Here is a 23600-nt window from a genome sequence, read left to right as displayed (position 1 = left end):
AAATCACTTTTTGAAGAACAGTCGACTTCAAAATAATGTGCAGGTTTGAAGTAAAAAATCTGAATTCGGTGAAATGGCTTACTTTCCCACTTGTATCTTCCCCTCCGTTTGAACAAAATAACCACTATCTTTAGTTTGACTAGCGGCAATTTGGGCGTTCAACGCTCGGTTAATATCGCGGGATTAGGGCAAATGATTGCGCACTTTAAAAAAAAGAATCCATGCATGTCAAGGCAAAGTTCGGTAAATCTTCAAATCGCTGCGAAAGTGCATTCGGATCGGGTATTGACGACATGGGTGAAACAAGTGATGATCGAATTCCCAAGATAGAAGGGATGTGTGATACTCCCCAGGTGGAAAGGGGCCCAAGTGGAAGTGGTAGAGTCGGCATCGACAAAGGATAGGATATTGGAGGTGTAAGGAGACGTGTCAGCAGTGCGGTGGCGAGGCTTGAATTTAGGTAGAAAGCAAATTTATAGATGGGAGAGGTCGGGAAAAGCTCTGCGTGTCGAGGAGCTAAAGAGTTTGCCGCCCTCTTATGGTGGCACGTGATCAGACTCCGGGTCTTGTGGAAACCTTGAATAGAAGCCAACATGTATTCCACTGCATGATATATGGGTCAGTTTGGCTTTGAAATAGATGGACTTTATTAAGAAACATTGCAAAATTTCAAAACTTGATAGATAATACCATCCAGAGCAGGAGTGACGATAAATTATTGGGGGAGGGGAGGGGGGATGTGGCAACTGTTACGCAGACACTTTCTGGAACATTGAGAATCTTCACTGTAAAAGCTGCGGTGTTAAAACTGACAGCAATTGGTGTTAATAGGACCACACACTGAGGTGTTAAAATTACACCCAAGAGATTAAACATAACACCAAGGAGTGTAAATGTAACAACAACAGGTGTTGTAATAACACCTATAGGTGTAAAACTTACACCATCAATTTTGACACCGGTATAAAATGACTAGTGTGTGGTCCTCTGTGTACACCGGTTAACACCACAATTTTCGCTGTGTTCTGTCAAATGCCCTTCAAGGCAAAGGAGTCGATGGAGGTGGAGGGTCGATGAATCGAAGCAGCAGTTTTGTCCGTGAATCTTGGCGTACGGACATACTTGCCACTTTTCTTCAGCTCTAAAACCTCGGATGAAACTCCGGTTCCAATTTACCTACCCCAACAAAGTCTTCATTGTGATTTGACCTGGTTGATGCAATACATTTGTTCCGTTGTCCACTGCAAAAACTCTAGTGTTGATTTAACACCAGCCCGGAATCTTTATCTGTCCACACCAGAGGAGTAGTGAAATAACACAAGTTTAACAAAACCGAATGTGCTGTTTTAATATTAATTGGTGTTGTATAAAAGACATATCTGGTGTTAGACTAAAACCAAACTTGTGTTGTTTAGCACTTCTCTGGTGTGAACAGATATAGATTCCGGGCTGGTGTTAAATCAACACCGGAGTTTTTGCAATGTAGGATTCATTCCGCATCGCTGTGCGAAAGCTCGCTACAATGTGTCTCAGAGGCTGCGGAGGGTTCTGAAAGTGGCGAGAGGTGCTGAAACGAATGTGAAAACTGACAATGCCCCCCAAAAAACCCACACAATTAGATATCATTATTTATTTTTTTTACGGTTTTAGAAAAAAATGCACCCCGGCTCCATAACCCATGTGTTAACTTTCATAAGAATGTTATCCGTCGAATTATTTGCAGATTTTAACTTCATTGTTAAATTTGGATTCTTGATTGGTAACAATTTTCACCCCCCCCCCCTTTTTTTTTATTTAGCTCAGACAGAAATCAAAAACATCTTCCTGTCTTTATCTCCAAGCTTGATATTCAGCCTGATGATTCGTTAAATATTACCTATAGAAACCAAGGTCAAAATAAAGATTATTTAAGAATGAAAATAAAACGTAAAAGGGGAAATAACTCGGGTGATTTGCGTATTTCTACTCAGTGTGAGAGAGAGAGAGAGCGAAAAATGTGAGGGGTTGATAAAAAAAACGGTAGGTGACGATTCATTGCTTTATATGAAAGGTAGATTGATTTTGTGTGGTAAACTTTCGAAGTAAAATGTGTAATTTTTTCCGTCAAAGAAAGTTAAATATATTTCTACAACTCATGCTGGCGCTCTTCCACTATCCAGAACGAAGCTTTATTAATTTCTTCTGATAACCAGCTGCTGTTTGGGGTTCATGGTTGCTGTCGTCAAAATGATACGGACCTTGGAGAGTTATGGTGATACTTATGATCACTCTGCATGCACGCTGAAGCATTTGACAATAAAGAGGTAAATCGTGCCTTAATGCGCCGCTGAAATGCATTACAAGATAATAACACTGCCTTGAGAGCTCCATAATGTGAACATGAGCACGCAAAAAGCTTCATTATAAGATTCAGCACCATCTCTCTGCCAGGTTTTCATTTAGTTTTCTGGCTTAAAGCATTTTGAGCACTTCGGTGAGGAACATTTTGCATTATGGGTATTTTCGAAGTATTACACTGTAGTCTAATGCATACATGCATGAATAACGTGGGGAGTTGGTTCATATCTACTCCTGATAAGACCAGTGCTTATCGCAACATGACGGTATTGTTGACTGTGTAATGATACCTTCAAATTAGAGATGTCGGTTCATTTACATTGCATGCCGTGATTGGATCGATTTCTATCACGTGACATGTGGACGTTCACTGTTTATCGCCCAATAAAGGTCAGAAACTACATTATTTCTGTTGGTGCGTGTAAACCGTATACATTCGTAATTCCGAAGCTTCGTTATTCCGAAGGTTCGGATATTTCGAAGGTTCGTTAATCCGAAAGCGAAATAAGGTTCGTTGTTCCGAAGGTTCGACAATCCGAAAACGAAATGAGGTTCGTTGTTCATTTCGTTTTCGGACAAACGAACCTTCGGAATTACGAACCTCATTTCGTTTTCGGACTAACGAACCTTCGGAATTACGACTCTCATTTCCTTTTCGCATTAACGAACCTTCGGAAAAACGGATCATATTTCGTTTTAGGATTAACGAACCTTCGGATCATCGAAACTTATTTCGTTTTCGGATTATCGAACCTTCAGAATAACAAACCTTCGGAATAACGCCACAAATGTTCGGATTATGGGAACCCTTTGTCGTTTTCGGATTAACGAACATCGAGGAATAGGCAATTTACGTGTTTCGGAATTACGAACCTTCGGAATTACGAAGTGTAACCATTCCCTATGACTTTGGTTTACGTGTATGTGCATTATGTTTAAGGAAGGGATAATGCTCACATTATACTAATTCCATTTTAATTTTAAGTCATCAATCAATATGAGGTGTAATTCATTTTCATATTAAAAATAGATATTGTGAATCAAATTGTACATGGGAATTCAATTACCTTAGAACCACCACATAAATCATTTAACCCCCCCCCCCCTCGAAAGTGGGGTGAAATCGAAACCTTTAGATGTGTTGGTGTGAGTGTTGTCTCGTCCAGCTTCTTTTCATTTAGGAATGGGCAAATAAACAGGAGAGAAGTAGAAGACGGTGAAAGATAACAAGATGAAGAGGGAGAAAGACAGACAGAGAACGTAAAATTTGGAGGGAGGTATTTGCCCCCACATTTTACGCAATCCGTTTGTCATAGCAACTGATGAAATAATTATTCCATTTCGTGGCGTGAATGAAAAAAAGACATCCCTCCAAATCTTGTTCTGTGCCTCATAGGCCAATTTCTTGATATCGACTACTTCGTATACATCGCAGTATCTAGATTACCCCTAGGCAACGTTAAGTAACTCTGCTGCCCATCGAGGCGATCAATATCTCTCCCACAGAAAGAAACCTCCCTAACATAAGATGGATGAAAATTGATTATTACAAATCAATGCCTAAATAATCTAAATGAAAGCCGTGATCACAAGCCAAGATGCTTTCGAAAGTGTGGATTTTATTCGACTTATCCTTTCTAGAAAATTTTGACAGCATTTGATTTACTTTCTGGCGTTCCCCCTCTGTACGTAAAGCTACTTTTTCACATATTCATGGATTTTCAGCGGGGAAGTGCGAAAGAAGATTATATTTCTTAAAGAAGAGGGAAGTATATTTATATTTACTGCTGTTTTTAGGATTAGGGCATGTAAGTCAGTATGTATGTTTTTCATCGAATTTGTTGGTTAAATTGTGTACGTAGCAACTGTTGACTAAAACGAAATTGCATGAAAAGTAAATAAAGCTCGTTTTATAACCAGAAGTTGGTCGGTTATTTTCTGAACCAAATTTTGAGTTGAATGAAAATTATATTCAAGAAAGAAGGATAGAACTTTGGGTGAAATTTCAATATATCATCTGCTTGTGGTGGCTAACCAATCGTAAGACATGGTATCTCCCTTATTTTTTTTTTTTTTTATTCACAAAATGAAAAAATGAAAGAACTTGGATAAAAGAGAAAAGAGAAAAAAGAAGCAGAGAGAGAATTTTTATTTGTGTATTGCAAAATTCCAACATGCCTAAATTTTCATTTAGAAAAAAAATGAGGGTACCATTATATGATCACCCTAACTCCCTATAAGAAAACTCTGTGCTACCACCCCCCACTACACAACCCCCCCCACACACACCAACCACCTAACTATAGGGTCCATGGAGGATACTTAGTGATAGGTGACGGAGTAATGATTGACGGCGTATACATTTACATTTTTCCCTCTGACATTTTCCCCAATTCATTTCTCTTCTTTCCTCTGACGTGATACATTACATGGATAGGATCACGATACATATTTATCATATATAACATTCATATCAAATTGTACAAAACAACACCATGAAATCGAAAAGCAGGGCTTTATGGCCCTGGAAAGCAAGGATGCATGGTATTATTTTCCACAGGCATCAATCACCCCCTGGAATTTTTGTAGGTGTAAAAATGGAGAAACGTAACCAAAATGACCAATATTTGTAGGGAAATCCTTTTTTCTTTTTTTCTTTTCGATTTTTTCGGGACAAAAACGACCTTATCTTCTAGTGAATCGTTTTTTTTTTTTTTTTACATCAGCCTCCAGGGGAAAAAAAAACGTTCCCAGGGCCCCGCAGAGCTTGTAAGGTTAAGGCCCTCTTTTAGAAAAAAAAATAATTCATCATTATTTCATAACAAAAAATAAGAAGAAAAAATGTTTAATAATTATATTATACCAAAAATAAGAAGAAAAAATATTTTATCATTATTTTATAACAAAAAATAAGAAGAAAAAATATTACACCTGAAAAAACCTAAAGATATGTCTGACAGTTCATGTTTCAATTTGAACGGCATTATGAATTCACCCACTCTAATGGATTTTAAATCCAGTAATGTGCAATATCGGTCGACAGTAAAGCGCATGAAATATGATATTTACGCTCGGCGAAAGTTTGCTTAAGCCCCCAATTTCTTGTCAATCGTAGCTTTAAATTATTTTTTTTTTTAAATCGGGAAGTATTATTTACTTGCCTCTAATAACAGATAATCCATGATGGTGATAAAAAGAATCTTTCATAAATGAAAAAAGGGATGACAAGTACAAAAGGCTGAGAATTGTAACTGAGGCAGAATTAATATGAAAAGCTAGCGATGAAACATTAATAGATAATAAAGTAACAATCAAAATCATGTATCATCAAATAACTATCCACGTGCTATATAAAAAAATAAACCCCTTTTCGGCTTTTCGGACTATTTAAGTAATGCGGTTAAGAAAATGGCCAATCTGCAATGAGCCAGGTACAAAATAAGATTTGCCAGCCAGCGAAATGATATATATATATATGTATATATATAAATATAATATATGTATGTATATATATATATAACTATATATATATATATATATATATATATATATATATATATATATATATATATAGAAGAGTAGAATCAAGGATGAAGCAAAATAACACTATGTCGTAAAGCTTTCGGCCCTGGCCTTTAGTTTTTATTTGCTAAACAAAGCAAAAGAATTATATATGTATCAAACTTCATATATATATGTATATATATCTACACAGAGTAGTTAGAACCATTTTGCAGCTCTTGTCCATAACATCTTATCCATATCATGTGTGGGAAGTGTTGGTGATTGAAGGGGAATGCGCATTGGCGAGCACCATAGATGTTAATACCCCCCCCCCCTCCCTAAGACACTCCATGTCCTCCACCATCACCAGCAGAAGCATTTGAGACTTTCCAAGTGACGTTGAGACCCGCGTTTCAATTCTGCAATCTGAAATTAATATTATAAAAAAAAATTATGCATTTATTTGTATAATATAAATATTTTTTTATTGTATGGCTCTTTTTTTTAATTTGCGTTTCATTTTATTTCTTAATCATTTGACAGTAAGCCCCCGATGATGGTGATGTGACCAATGCAAGAAAAGAAGAGTGAAAACAGAAAAATCCACTTAGCATGCTTAGTATGATTACCATTTCCGATGGTACATCAATTGAAGAGACACCACCCTAGCTAGGGACTTATGCGTGCATGTTCCCAACAGAAACATGAAGTGTTTAGGTATGTGGTTTGTGGTGATGTTGGTTTCGCACAAACCACAAACTCCCCCCCCCCCCTCTTCACCCCCCTTGCCTGAAACCAACAACTCTCAGGCACCTATGAACCCTCTCGTCCCCAACCCCCCCCCATCCCCTGTCATGCCTGTGTTCTTCAGCCACACTACACGCTGAACTACTCGGGTAGATGCGCAAAAGCATCTGATTTGGAAGGGGTGAACCTCGCGCAATTAACGTTTATTGTCCGCCATCGAAACATCCTATATAATAGCTGCTAGATCACGTTGCCTTGTCTCATTTGGGTAAAGTGTGCATGATGCCGTCTGCTTTTTAGGGTTTTAATTTTTGCTCTCGATGCTTTGCCATTCCTACCTGATCTTTTCAAATTCCATGCCTTTTCTCTCTCCCTTCCATCTTTTCTTCCACTTATATAGGTGTCTCATTTCATTCTCTCTTCCTCCCTCGTCACTCTCTCTCTCTCTCTCTCTCTCTCTCTTACTCTTTTTCTCTCTCCCTCTTATTATATCACTCTCTGATCTTTTTATTTTTCAAAATATTTTGTGGCGAACTTCCAACCGTCTTTCCTCATGGTATTTCCCTTGTTTCTCTGTTCCTCGACAGGGATTTTTCCAGCTTGGTAATCGGATCCTAGATCGTTTGAATCGCCGAAGTTCCCATATCTCAAAGAAGACAGTTCATTGACGCTTGTGCTTTCTGATTGTGCATTGGCTTTTCGATGATATCATATCGTCATAGAATTCATTTCATGAAGCGGATATTACACCGGTGAATACTTGCCTGAATAAACCGTTCTATAAAAGAGGAGACGTTCCGTCAGAAAGAACGCCAGATGATTTCCCTTCCTGGCGCTCCTTCATCTCTCAAAATATCATTTCGACAGACAGTAAACTTCAACTAACTCATAAGTGTCAGTCAACACAGGTGATTAAGTTATCCACCAATAGCAGTCAGTTTCACCTCGTATTTTGCACATTTTTTGTCTTCATTTACTAAATCAGAGAGGTTAGAGAGGTGCTTTCTTCACGTGCGCTTTAGGGAATACTTAAAATCAAAGGTAAGTTGGACAAAATTATTCTCTTTTAAGCTTTTAACAGTTTTCCTCAAAACAATCTCTTGAAGAAATTTGACATTTTCCATTTTTTGCATTTATCATTTTTTTTTACTTTTAGTATTTATGCCCTGACAAATTTTCGTTAAATGAACACTTAAAAGGTAAAACATGTATTCTGCGGATTGTGTGGGATAGATAGAATTGCTTAAAACGGTAACTAATTTAAACAAGAATAAGAATACCATGTTATTCGTTACCAAGTGAATTCAACAAATTAAGAAAGAACCTCATCCCTAGTGCTATCTGTACAGCTTACCCTCACTATGAAGCAACTGTGGCTCTTTTCTTAAACGTAAAATGACCCCATGAAGTTTGGTGTGTAAACAATTCAAAGCAGGTATAATAGACCAGTTCGGATTGTCCCCATGAGCATGGTCAAATGACAAATATAGTCAGGTCCAGAGATTTTAAGAATGTGCTTAAAAAAAAGATTTGGGGCATTTTGCATTAATGATTTTAAGGTGATTCAGGGGTGCTGACTCAAAAGAATTGCCAACATTGATTCCGACGTTCTCATCCTCAAATCGGCAACAAAAAAAAACAAAAAAAATCCGGCATTTTGGATGCAGATAACCATATTAAAGATTTTTTTTGGTGATTAAAATTATTTTAGAAATTGAGTTCTTTGCATTATTTGTTATACCCTGGGTTGCAAACATAATGCATCCGATTGATTCATTAGCCATCTTTGATTCCAAGATGGCTGCCATATGATTCAAAGTTGCTGATTGATAAAAATGTTTGGAATTTAGGGGCTATGCTGGCATGATCACATTGTGATATATTTAGCGCGTCAGCCATTTTCCCTTGCCTGTATAACAAAAGCAAGACATGGACGTCGCTTTTCCGACGGCGGCGATGACCATGGCGGCGGCGAAGTCAACATCAAATCTTACCCGAGGTTAAGTTTTGGCAATGTCATAACTTTTAGGGTATGGATGTCTATTTCATGAAACCTAGGGTTAAAAAATATATTAAGGCATGTTACAGTTATGAGAGGTCGTCCATAGTACTGGAAATCCAACATAGCGTCCAAAACAGCAATTGTTGTACCATCGACTCTAGAAATTTAAGTAAATCATAATCAAAATCAATCAAAAAGCATTCGAGGCAAATACTGAATCAGAACATGTTTACAAGATAGTCAGTGAGTGTGTCAGAGAATCCAAGATCAATTTCCAAAATGGCGTCTTTAATGGACGTTGTAACTTTGGTCCAAATATATTATATCCACCTGGTAGAAATAGTTTTGGGGTCCAAAAAAAAAATCATGGTTCCAATGGAAAAATTTCAAGGTTTATCAGAGGTGCAGTTTTGCACCCAAAAAATTCATGATAGCTTTAAAAATGGTTGCTATTTCTTAAGAATTTGGCTGCAAAGTGCATATACTATCTACCTAGAGACATTTTTTTTGTCTTACTCATAATTTGAAAGGATCCAATAATATACATGTAGGTGAAGACGAATTACAGGGATACGCTATTGTCCATTTTGTAAAACAAAAATTAAGAACGCTCCAAAAATTGCATTCGAATTGGCAACCATTGGTACAAAAATGGCAATACTTCATATTCCATCTAGCACCACTGTTTTTGGTGTCTCTGTTGTGTTTTTAAGGCTCATAAAAATATGTTTGACGAGACTTGATTGCATATGTATGAAGTGGTGCAAGAATAAGTAAACTTCCGGAAAAAAAATCCGTGGATCATATGAAAAACCCAATTCAAAAGAATAATATATGAATAATCAAGACATCAGAGTTGGTGTTTATCTCATAAAATATTAAACCGCCATGTCACTTAAGTGCAAATGACCTCCTTCTTCTGATCAAGCGCAGAATGGAACTCTGATATGTCGGTCACGAAAATCAAGACGTTCACGTTCTGGAGAAAGCATGCCTTTATTGAGTCCCACTCACTGAAGAAGGTATTCAAGAAGACCAGGCGCCTCGTGGTGGTCGAGAATCAATCGAAAAGTCTGAAGGATAGGGGGTGTTGAAATTTAGATCAGTGGCCCTGAAAAGTAGTGTAAAGCTCAATGATAATATCAGGTCAAGAAATAATTCTACGTATTAAAAAAGAACATACCTAGTTCTACATGATTGTACAGCTTTCCCTCAATGAAAAGCAGCAAGTTATTTCTTAACCGAAAACACCCCCAAATAAATATTTATGTGTAGAAAAATCAAGCCAGGGGCTATTGTAGGAGGGGCATATGTCGGTCACAAAATCCAGGAAGTTCACACTCTTGGCGAAAGCATGCCTTATATCTTACTCACTGAAGGAGGTGTTCTTGACCAGGTGCCTAATGGTGGTAAAAATCCAATCGAAAAGTGGGAAGGAAAAGGGGGGTCGAATTTTAGATCGGTGGCCATGAAAAGAGGTGTAAAGCTCAATGACAATGTCAGGTCAAGAAATAACTTTAGTAGTATGACTTCAGATCCGTTTGGAATCAGAAGAACCCTCGGAAAGAGACAATAAACACTCGTTTACCTATTCACCATGTCCAACGCGAAAGAGTCACCTTAAAGGGGCGTGCATTCCTCTGGGATCGTCGTCCACTTCCACATCCCAGAATACGACACTTCGTACACTTTGATTGACATTGCCTATCTCCCCCTCTCTGCCTTCCTCCTATCTCTCTCCCTCTCTCACTAACTCTCTCTCTCGCACTGCTCTTACAAATACTCAACAATATGCCGTAACTTTTTGGGGGAAAACGAGATTGATCAGTTGAGTCGTGCATGAAAATGGTCATTGAATGACCATTCTTTTTTCTTTGTGACGTATCATCATAGGGATTTATGGTAAAAAAAATTATACTCTATAACTTTAAAAGACATGTTAAAATTGAAAAATGTCAGCGGCTCCCTTCCCCAATATCTCGGTCCCCGTCCCCATTTATAATTCTGGATCCACCACAGATTTGTCCATAAATTTGACTGACTGAGCAAGAGAAATTGTGAGGAAAAAATGCAAGGTGTAAGAAATTCGGATAGTGTGTGCTGATAAGATAATGGACGATAAAGTTGAGTCACATGCCCCCCTTTATTCAATTTACATGACCCCTCAAAATGAGTATGTGACATTGAAAATGCTCCCCCCCCCCCCCCATTTGATGCGCGCTCTCTAATCCATATCCCAACAAATCGATTTCATTTTTGCACAAAATTCTGCACATAGTTTGCTCAATATTAATGTCAAATGACATAAGGACAGTTTCGAAAAAAGTTCCACCATATTGAATAAGGGGTTTCATGTTCTTATACACATTCACCCTATATGCGAGAGGAAATCAAAATGTTAACAAAAATGAAATGAGCGTTTGTTTCATGGACGATTTAATTACCTCTGACTACATTTTTTTCTTGAACTTTGCGCATGGCTTCAGAGTGACACTATCCAAAAGGCGCACAAACCAAAATTATCATTCAATACGGCCAAGCCCTTGAACTTTCACCTCATTTGCATAATTTTCGAGTAATGTGTGCTCACTGAAGCATTAGACATCGGGATTTTCATACAAAATCAAGTCAAATGAACCATGCAAGAAGGTCTGTGACAACTATAGTAAGCAATTGTTTTTTTTTCAATAACGTAAAAGAGAGCTCTTCACATTCCAAATGTTCAAGCGTGAATATTTAATTGAACGCCATTGAATCAATGAAGCATGTTAATTGGTCATGAACATAAAAAAAGGAAAGTTGATAGGATAATTTCAGAAATTATGGATGTTTGTTTAGGTGGGCGTACCGTGTCCTTTGTGTATAAAGAAATTAAAGTTGACATGTAAAGCGAGCTATGTACATGTCAACTATGTGCAATTATGTCTGTTTATCTTGCCCGCTGGCGGACCCGATGATCAGGGTAGTTGGATTAAACGAGAGAATTCTAATTCACCTTAAAAATAGAAGCATCTTAAATAAACTAACACATGAACGCTATTGGTAATAACATAATAGTTTTTACTCAGTGACACAGATGTATGCTAAACACCCACAACGAATTTCGATTATCCATATTTATTGATATCATGACATTTATTTCGTGAACTATCCATGTGTATCAAGAACTCGCTAAATTTTTGCTGAGCGGAAACTAATTAGCAGCTCTTTGGATTCGGGTTTTCCCCCAATGTGTCCATGGAATAAGTGCAGACATTAACTGCAGAAGTGATTTTGTTACCTGATCGTGGTGATACTTAGCTTAGGACGTAGACGGACGAAGGGATTTTGGTAAAACCGGGGAAATACAGATGAGTCAGTGTGGAGAGGACGCAGCTTTCAAGATTTATCATATTGCTGGCTCGAAAAAAAGAGGATTTTATTTATGGCTCGATGAATTTCGAGAAGCACTCTATCTCAAATCCATGCCCAATAGACTGATTCGCTCTCTCTCCCTCTCCCGTCCCACTACTTTAGGGCCTATGTCTGTATCCATACATATAGGTGTGTGCGGTCTTGCGTGTCTGTCTGTGGGTGTGGGTGAGGGTCCGTACGTCGTAAAGACTCCTTATATTAAATTGAAATATCAAGAAAGTACAGCATCCAATAACCAAACATGCGAGCTTCTTCCAACAAAATTGATTTATTCTACAGTAAGTCAGCAATTTAGACGGTTCCATATTGGCTATATCAAGTAAATAAAGATGATTCTTTTAAAGATTATTTCTTGAATAAAACTTATTCCGGGGAGAGTGTGAAATAATCATATTGTATCAAGTAGTTGTGATTACTTTACTAAGAACAAAATTATTGTGTTATATTTATTGAGCATAAAAAAATCCCCTCGACCTGGTAGATTCATTGTGGTTTTTCCATCCAGGTTCTGTCGAAGAGTAGGATTCTTATTTTTACATTGTTTTTTTTCAGTGAATAATTGGTTATTTTCTTGGTAGCAATTCTGAGGTGCCATTCAGGATGCTTTTTAGTGTGACCTGCCAACCAAAAAAGAAAAGTTACAAAGAAAAAATGCACATGCAAATCGCCCAAAAGAAATAAGCCTATCTTAAAGAATAAGTCATTTTTTCATCAAACAATCAAAATATGAAGATATTAGTCAAAAAGACGAAATGAGGGTTTTCATTTGACATAACTGTTTTTTCTGACTTTTTGGAGGTTTTACAGTGTGCATATTTCATGTTGAGTGGACCCCAACTTTGAACCCTTTTTTCATTTCTCTATGAATTTCCAATTTATTTATTTATTTATTCCGTTGTATTTATACATGTACATGGCAACCCCATCAGTGTTTTTTTTTGCTGTTTTCAGGCGGGACCTGTTAACAAATATTCACAATATAACACACAAATTACATAAGGAAATAACAAACAAAACATCCAAAATAAATCGTAAGTGAATACATGGAAAAAAGGTGATGGTGATCCGCCGACAGTTGCTCCACCGACAATTGCTCCACTTTTAGCGTCAAAAGCTCTGGCGACAAATGCTACCCGAACAACACATGCTCCGGCGACAATTGCTCCGCCAATATTTGCTCCGCATGTAGGGACAGTTAATCCACCGACATTTGCTCCGCATAGGGACAAGTGCTCCGCCAATAATTGCTCCGTCCACAGTTGCTCCATCGACAGTTTCTCGGCATGTTGCTTTAAAAAAAAGAAATATAAGACTTAAATAAAATACCTACGACAAATGCTCCTCGAATAACAATTGCTCTGCTCACGATTGCTCTACCGACAGTTACTAGGCCTAAAGGAAGACAAGAAACTTGCTCTGACGAAAATATTTGTTACATTCTTTTGCGTTAATACTTATTTGTATTGTTCTGTTTTACCATTCAAGTTGTTGTGCCACTTAATATCTTAGGCGGATCCAGAGGGGCGAGGGGCCCGGGTCCCCCCTATTGGCGGAGCAAAAAAAAGAGAGAAAAAAGGGGGGGGAGAAAAAAAAAGGGATAGAGAGAAAAAAGAAGAGGATGACAAGTGAAAGACTTGGAAAATAAAAAGAATCTTTCATATTTCACTATATAACATTTTCGCTCGCACTTCGTGCTCGCATTGCCTGTTAATTGATTCACATATCTTGTTCAATATGGAGCTAAAATATCAAGTTTGGAAGTCATTATGCAAAAGATATTTCGCCGCGGAAATCGAACTTTCATTATTTTGTTTTTGATTTACAAATTGATTGTTTTAAAGTGATTTTTTAAAATGTTAGTTTTACGAACATCAATATTTTCAGCTCGTCCTGCACGCTTGCAAATGTTAACTTATCAGTTACCTTTATTATTTTCGTGTATTCCATAAAGTTTTCAAAATATCCCTTTGCAGATCTAATTGTCAAAACGTATCAGCTAGCGCTGCACGCTCGCATTTTGATTGGCAAGAAAATATGTCTCGATATTGATTATACAACAAACTTCTTAAAATCCACATTTCGTGACAGTCTATCAAAAGTTTCGGCTCGCGACTGCGCTTGCATTAATTGTTGAAAATGTTATTACTATTAATTGTTGAAAATGTTATTACTCATGCATCTTATTCATAATGACCAAAGTTCTTGAAATGTTCAGTTTTCAGGCCATGATTTCGTGCCCTACTGAGGCATATTAGCTTAATAAGTAAGATAAATAATTTAGAATTAAATTCTCCCTTTTGTTTCATCTCGCACTTAGCAAGAGGAATAGGAACATCATGTAATGACTTGCCATAATGATGTCTCGGTCTCTGGTCAAAACCTAAAGTAATAATAGTAATAAAGTGAAAATATTAGCTGTTTTTTTAGTACGATCACATCCACCTCAAATTTTTCCTACAAATTGGTTGAAATATGGGGCTGAAATAGCCCCTTTTAAATTGATTTTCATGATAAAAGATATATTTAGAATGCCTAGTTTCTAGGTCTAAATATGAAACACACGCGCGAGCATGTTTCGTCAGATACGCAACTTGTTCTCTATTTAAATCATTATCCAGTTGATTCCAATATCAACAATTTTCTGCTCATGCTCTGTTCTTGCCAGGGGCGAATCCAGCTTTCGCCAATAGGGGGGGGGGCGAAAAATATTTTGATCAACATTTTTCTCGATTGGCCGCTACAATCTGGCTTTTTTTTGTTGGATTTTCAGGGGGTAGTCCTAGCTAAAGACTGAAGTTTGAAGTATATGTTAGTTTTTATTGCTTTAAACAATATAAGGTAAATCTCATGTGATCTTAATATATAATGCGAGCGCGAAGCGCGAGCTAAAAATTTTTGATATTTTAATTCCTTAGAACTGAAGGTTTAGAGCAGTCTTTATAATCATGTACAAAGATAAGTATCCAACTAAAGAATGCGAGCGCGAAGCGCGAGCCGAAATTTTATCACAGTAACGTGAAAAGTGACTCAATTAGGACTGTTTTTAGTGATTAATGAATAAGATACAAGTATCATCAAATAAATAATGAGAATGCGAAGCGCGAGCTAAAAAATTCTGATCTTCCGACCTGAAAAATTGACAGTTTAAGCGCGTTTTTATTTAAATAAACAAGCTGTGTGTCTCAAGCAATGAAATGCGAGCGCGAAGCATGAGCTTAATTTTTTGATATACTGACATGATAAAGGAGCATTTTGAAAATTTCGGTAAGAATTCCCAGAGGATAGGTATCTCACACATCAAACAATGCAAGCGCGCATCGCGAGCTGAACATTTTGATATACCTTAACAATTTATGTAAATCAAACAAAATAATGAAAGCTTGATGTGCGAGCTGGAAACATTGTGTGCAAACTGATATCAGAACTGGATATACTGTATATACATTGGATATATATTAGTGTCATTTAACCCTCTTGAATGGGATTCATTACACAAGCAATGCGAGCGCGAAGCGCGAGCGAAAATTTTTATATAAAGTCTATTTTCCAATTCTTCCCCTCACCTTTTTCTTGTTTCCTTCCGGGGACGGGACGGTCAATACGAGGCTGTAAATTACACATCATAGGTATGATACCTCTTTCTTACTTTTCTTTCTGTTTTTCGTAGTTTCTATCAAGGTAAAGAGTACACTTTTTTCTGCAGGTTGTCAAAAAATAGGGGGGGGGCCTGGCCGGCTCGGCCCCCTCCTGGATCCGCGCCTGCTTGCATATAGGAAGACCCCCTACTACTTATCCTATTTATGATTTACAAAACATGAATAGAGTGTCCCGTTTTTAGGACTAAATTTCGAATTTTGTAGCTCGCGCTTCGCGCTCGCATCAATCGTTTAGTTATGTAGCAATCCTGTTCACAATTAAAGAAATTGATTGATTTTTTTCATTCTTTATGTAGAAATGTCAAAAATGTTCAGCTCGCGCTTCGCACTCGCAATATTTGATTGCTGAAATATGTACAGTCTTCATGGCTAACTGCAAGCAGTCCTTAACAGGTACCTTTTCGATCAGTTCAAAACGTATATAAAAAAATTTGCTCGCGCTTTGAGCTCGCATTATTATTGTTAGGAAAATCCAAAATTACTCATCCTTTAATAACTTACAGAATGTGAATAGATTTTCCGATCGCATCAATTGTTTAGTTGTATACCTATCCTGTTGAAATCACAAAAAGTTCTAAAATTTTCCATTCTTTTGAAATGTAAAAAAAAAATTCAGCTCGCGCTTCGCGCTCGCATTATTTGATTGTTAAGATATGTAACTCCTTCATGGCTAACTGCAGGCAAACATTAATAGATACCTTTCTGATCAGTTCAAATTAACGTGTATTAACAATTTTTGCTCGCGGCTCGCATTCGTAGTTTTTATCCAGTTGCATACACATCTTTTCATGATAACATTGTCCAGAATGTTTAAATTTTAAGACAAAACACATAAAAAAAAATTGTTCGCGCTCGCGATTGTATTATTCAAATAACGATTATGATATCATATATTAATGTTGATTTATAAGAATAAAGCTTGAAGTGACTATTAGGACTACCTCTTCAAAGAAATGTTAAACAATGATAATTCTACATGTTCAGGGAGAAATAAAACTTTTTTTTCACAGGAAAATGAGGAGAAAATTTGAATATTGTATATTTTTTATAGCAAAAAACAAAAGAAAAAGTGAGTGATTTCATCAGTTCTCTCATTTGCATACCGACCAGGATGTGCATTTAACTATTTTGTGAAATTAAGCGAAACTTAAATATATCATAACTTTGTTATTTTACATCCGATCTTGATGACTTTTTTTCAGTGTTAGGCTTGTTTGATTTTTCTATTTATATTCAAATCAACTTTTTCTTGTGGTTGACATGTCCTTTAAGAGAAAAGTTTTTTCACACTGCAAGTAATTGAAGGGGAAAATAATAGAAGAAAATGGAGTGAAAGTGACAGGGAACACCATTCTAACAAGATTGTAAAACTTTATTAGTTTTCAATTCCATAAGAGGGGTAGGGACAAGATTGTAAAACTTTATTAGTATTTAATTCCATTGGAGGGGTAGGAAAAAGTAAGAAGAATAAACAGTGAAAACAGACCAAAATAGCATTAGAGCGAGAAGAAAGAGATAGGAGAAGAAGGGAAAGATTGTAATAGAAATAGGAACAGAAGTTACTAGGAATGCAGAGAGAGAAAAACAAAAAAATAAAACAGGAGGAAAGAGGGACGGGGGAGAAAGTGGTTTTCAAGGAAAGAAAGGGAGATATAATCGAGATAAAAGCGCTAATGGGAATTTTAATTTGAGCCAAACCATTTCTTTCCGCTCAGCAATTCAATTAGGAATGTTAAAAATATATAGAATAATGATAATGATCATACAGCTTTGGAGAAGAAGCGTTGTTAGTTTTACACAAAAAACAATAATTTTTCGGTGGATGGCATTTTCGGCGGAGCTATTATCAGCGGAGCATTTGTCCCTACATGCGGAGCGAATTTCAACGAAGCAACTGTCCCTAAATGCGGAGCAAATATTGGCGGAGCAATTGTCGCCGGAGCATGTGTCTTTCGGGTAGCATTTGTCGCCGGAGCATTTGTCGCTAAATGTGGAGCGATTGTCGGTGGAGCAACTGTCGGCGGAGTAACTGTCGGCGGAGCAACTGTCGGCGGAGCAACAGTCGGCGGAGCAAATGCCGGCGGAGCAAATGTTGAGGAGCAAATGTCGCGGAGCAAGTGTCGCAATTTGGGGAGTATTTGTCACCGGAGCAGTCGTCGCCGGAGCATGTGTCGGGTTACCTATCAAAGCTACTTCCTATTGAACTCTGCGCAGCAGGGCTAATTTTCATCCAATTTTGATTGAGATGTACTTCACGTGACCTTGCCAAGTCAGGTGCTGGTCCAATCAAACTCCCAAATATTTGACACTTTTTTTCCTGTTTAATAGATCCATTCGAAAGTCATATTTTGATAGTTATTGCGGTGTTCCAAAGATCCTAAAGCATGATTTTTTTTTGTTCAGTATTAAGGGTGAGTTTCTTTCTAACAACTTCCTATCTCATACCAAATCATGATTAAGGTATGATTCAATGTCTCTTGGATTAGTAGCACTGTACATGAGAGCACTGTCATCTGCGTCCATTAAAATTTTACCATGCTCAATTACAGACGGAAGGTCATTTATGAAAATAGAAAAAGGAGAGGCCCTATATTGATCCTTGTGGCACTCCCGACTTAATTATTAGTACAAAGACGTATATTGCGTCCGGTTTTTAAGGTAAGAGGTGAACCGTGATGAGGCATGACCCCTTATACCATACGAATGTAACTTATCGAATAAAAGGGTATGATCAACTGAGTCGAAAGCTTTTCTTATATCAAGAAAGACCATTCCTGTCAATATACCCCTGTCCATGCTCGTTAACATGTTATTATTCAGATTAGCAAGAACTGTATTGGTAGAGTAACATTTCCTAAATCCCGATTGGTGAGGGGTGAGCTAATCATTATCTGACATAAGGTCATGCATTTGGGTGTTAATAGACTTTTTCTAAGAATTTCATGATGGTAGGTATGACAGATATTCGGCGATAATTGTTAAAGTTGTCCTTATTGCCGCCCTTGTGAACGTCAGTAACTCGTCCCTGTAGCACCTATACGTGCATTCATTTACCTTTGTGGGTTATTGATGATCAATTCTATCAAGCTATATAGAATATGCTTGATCAATAAAGTATCAAAATTCATTTCACGTATTTCACACGACTTTATGTTGATCTTGGGTGACAGGTCACAAATTGTGTTACTCATAATTGAAAAGCCTCTTGAGGTATTAGAACACTCTTTGCTTTTCTAATTAACAATTTTATCTTATACAATGAAAATATGTTGCCTTGATTGATAAACAAATGTTTGTATGATACTAAAAATACAACATAAACGATAAGTGGTCTACATATTTATCTCAATGCGTTCATGCGGTTAAATGAATTCACATTCGTGATAAGTACGTTCTGTGCCGATAACATCTATCTTTCATTTTATACAGGTCCCCCGGGTAGAGCATTTTCGTTTTAAGCTAGATGGATGTCAAGTTTGCACAATAGTATACTAATTTTTTTACAACCTCATTTATTCATCATTTTCATCAGCTCGATGAACATTAGATTGTAATCAGTATGATGAGTGCTTTGCCATGTTTATAGAAACTCGTCATGGTCCCAACCGTTCTCAACCCCCCCCCCCCTCTCCTCTCGCCCTTCCTCTCTCTTTCTCTCTGTCCCTTTCTTTCACTCTTAATATGTCCTCACACAATAAACTTTAAAATCTTGTCCCATGATCTGCCCCCCTCTCTATTTCCCTCTTCCCCTTGATCTTCTGTCTGCTCTCTGCTTCTAGAAACCCAACTGCATCTAAATAGTACTTTCTGTGGTATGCCTATATATACTTGAGAAAGATCAACCTAATGCATTATCACCTTGCAACCTCGACCCGCCTTATGACACTTCACATTTATTTCCTGATAAGGTCAGGGATGAAATACCACCTTCTCCAATCATTAAGAAGAAAAGTCAGTCCACCGGTTGATATTATCAACTATTCACTGCAGTGATGCGCAGTCACGATCGAGCACCATCCCACGACTGGCGTTAATATCCAACCTCCATAACACTACGGCTACTGCCAGATGCCGTTTAAAACACGCGTATTAACCCTATTTTAACTGGGTTGAAATGTTAACTACACGCAAGCAGAGCCGATTGTAAAGTACAAGACTTAACGTTAAATTTTCCAAAATTATTATTATTTTTTATTTTTTATATTAAAGCAAGTAAGCTTGTCAAATTTGCCTTAAATCTGTTTTTGTGTATGTTTTTGCCTTTATCTCACTTAATATAGCTAGTAGAATGCTAATTTTAAGTGAGAGTATACATTTTTACATTTCTGACAAATATTTACAAAAAATAATATAATTAATCTCTTATATGTTATATTTTTTTTATCTTTATATATTTCTTTGGGGTTTTTAACCTATGTTTCTTATTATTCTTTTACCGATGAACTTTGTCGGAGACCCTTTGTCACCATAAATACCATAAAATAAACCCATGTACACCAACAAAATTAGAAATAATCATACATTTCTGATTTTTGGTTGAAAGACTCAATTTGCATTGACTTTATACACGGAATAACGTTTTTGAGCAATTTTGTGTCTGACATGCACGTACAAAATGTTGTGTACTTTCAGAACCGCGAACCCGGGCGTCACAAATTTGGCTTCAGAAGATGCGCAAGACTTTAAAAAATAAAGTCATTGAGCGGCGCGGTCGAAAAATTGACCCCCCCCCCCGTGATAAGGGCTAAAACTCATCAAAAAGAGTACTTAATAAGTATAATTTTTATTTTCATTTTCGGTTTCAGTAAATCCTATATCGCAAAAGGAAAAACGTAAGAGGATACTCGTCGAATTGCAGAAGTCAATATCATACAGCAAGACCATGGAGAGATCATGGGGGATCCAGTTTTGTGTACTTGTAATAGGTAAGTAAACCTGAATATTATTTGCTTTATCATTCTATTTTCAATATTCATTTTTCCTTTTTTTACAAATAGTGACACAGATATATTCAATTAAATTTAGCTCCGATCTGAAACCTAGTAATTTTTCGAGGTTATGTATATTTTGTGTCCTCTGCATTTTACATGTTTTTTTTTTTACTAATGCACAATATTGTTTTATTGAATTCATGAATTAATTTATCTATGATTATACATAATATACCTGTAGTTTATATCGATATGTCTTCTTTTGACACAAAAGAATCCGGAAGTTTCATGCTGGAAAAATGAACACTAAAAGGTTATAAACTTTCAATGTGGATCTCATTAAGCAGTATATTTCTAGAGCTGAGTATAAATTGAGCATGTTGATCACATATTGGATTTTATAGTGAAGGAACAACATATCCCCGAGTTGGCTTGAGATCTCGACGTTTTAATGACATTGACAGCCTTGAAAAAAAAACATTTCACCATTTACATCACATTAGTGCAATCGATACAAGACGATTATCTGGGGAAAACATCGATTGTTTGTCACGCTGTGAACTTCATCCGATTCTTTCCCTATTTCAATTCCATCAATTACATCCACCATTTGCCCACTACTATCATTAAAGTTCTGTTTTGTTGCCATGGTTGCGTTTATTCAGGTTATTAGTATTATCAAACGTCGCGTTGGGCATACAAATATATCAGTTGGCTAGAAAAAAAAGAGGTAAATGACATTAATTTGACTTATATGACTAGACGTAATATGGAGTAATACAATCGTCATTCGAATTAAGCACGGGTACCGTGCCTAATTCTAAAGTAAAATGATGTTATTTCCTCACAAAATCTGCCGGCTAATTTGAACATGCGGTCGTATTGTAGGCCAGTAATTATGGCATTTGATTGGTTTTTGTACCGTGCGTCACAAAGACGTAATTTGATAGCTGAGACATGAACATTATATATTTATATATATTCTTTTAGTTCGCAAAAGCTCTTCTTCTTTGACGTTAATTATTCATGTTTACAAAATGGCACAATAGGATCGGATGTTTACTCTAACGTTAAGCTCTTTTCAACAGAGAATGAGTGACAAAAAGGCAATTAAGGTCTGGAAAAAAAATCCATCCAAAAGGTTGAATTTGATCTCAAAGTTTCATCTTTTGATTATATGATATCACCTATGCGTAGTTTTCCATTGATGTGTAATGTAAATTTCATAAGTTGCCCAGATAAATGACTATTTACCATGAAGTTCACTACTAAATATTAAACGGGTGCATGATATTTTTGCATACTTTGTAATGGTACGTTTGTGTGTGTGTGGGTTGGTGTATTAGGGTGGTTGCATACGTGTGTGATAGGGTGAGGGTGTGTTTGTGTCTGAGTAGAGAGCATCTCAGCCGGCTAGTGGTTAAAACGCTGGATTGGTTATAATAGAATAAAGGTTTTCAGCCCCCCCCCCACACACACCCTGCACGACACATTTTGGGTATCAATGACGGCAAGAGAGACAACACGCAAAGACTCGCGGTGCTATGCACTTTCAGAAGGAGCCAGATTACAAACGTCATCATAACAATATTTGGCTATCGACATTTGACATTTTGTTCTGATTAAAAGCAAAATATAAAAGTTTTAAAAAAGTTAATATTTACACAACTCGGTGATATGCAAATTAGAGAGCTGATGATGTTCCTTACTATTTCTTTAGTTTTTTGTCTCACCTGCATAGCAGAGTGATACTATAGGCGCCGCTTTTCCGACGGCGACGGCGGCGTCAACATCAAATCTTAACCTGAGGTTAAGTTTTTGAAATGGCATCATAACTTAGGAAGTATATGGACCTAGTTCATGAAACTTGGACATAAGGTTAATCAAGTATCACTGAACATCCTGCATGAGTTTTATGTCACCAAGGTCAAAGGTCATTTAGGGTCAATGAACTTTGGCCGAATTGGGGGTATCTGTTGAATTCCCATCATAACTTTGAAAGTTTATGGATCTGATTCATGAAACTTGGACATTATGGTAATCAAGCATCACTGAACATTTTGTGCGAGTTTCAGGTTTCATGATCAAGGTCAAAGGTCATTTAGGGTCAATGAACTTTGGCCGAAATGGGGGTATCTGTTGAATTACCATAATAACTTTGAAAGTTTATAGATCTAGTTCGTTAAACTTGGACATTAGAGTAATCAATATCACTGAACATCCTGTGCGCATTTCAGGTCACATGACCAAGGTCAAAGGTCAATGAACTTTGGCCGAATTTAGTGTATCTGTTGAATAACCATCATATCTCTGTAAGTTTATTGGTCTAGTTCCTATATAGTGGACATAAGAGTAACTATGCTGCTATATTGAACTGCGTGATGCAGGTGAGACGGCCAGAGGCATTCCACTTGTTATTGTTTGAATTTGACAATATTTCAATTGTTATCGATATGACGATAAGGGCCAAGTTCACTGAACCATAAAATGTTTATAACAATGGTAATTCTACACTCTCAGTGAGGAACAAAAGTTTGTTTTACAGGATAATTTATAGAAAATTTGAATATTTCATATTTAATGATATTTTATGATATGTATGTGCCGCGGTCGAGTCCCCCATCTTCAACCTATGTTTCCGGTCCAGAGCATCACAAATTTAGAAATCAAAGATAGAAATTACTATTTTTCCCCGTTCCGGACACCCTCAAGTTCGTAGTTTCTCGTTCTTAAGCCTGCTTATATTCAACGCAGCACAGTGGCAAATTGTAATTGTCTGCGCCCATTCAATTACAGCCTTGCCAAAGCTCTGCACAGCGATTCGGAGGCCGCTGATTGGTAGTCCAGGATAGAAGAGGCATAACCTTGTTTTTTTATATATACAATATTTTTTAATGGTTTCTTGTCAATTCGAGGGTGCTGATTACGAATCTGAATGATGCCACTCGTGTAACCTTGAGCATTTTCCGCAAATTGGCAAAATCAAATATGGCCGCCAAAATATGCAAA

Source organism: Lytechinus variegatus, chromosome 1 (genome assembly GCF_018143015.1).
Source record: "Lytechinus variegatus isolate NC3 chromosome 1, Lvar_3.0, whole genome shotgun sequence".
In the NCBI taxonomy this organism is placed as follows: Eukaryota; Metazoa; Echinodermata; class Echinoidea; order Temnopleuroida; family Toxopneustidae; genus Lytechinus; species Lytechinus variegatus.
The sequence above is the reverse complement of the archived record's forward strand: the minus strand, read 5'-3'. Positions refer to the sequence as shown.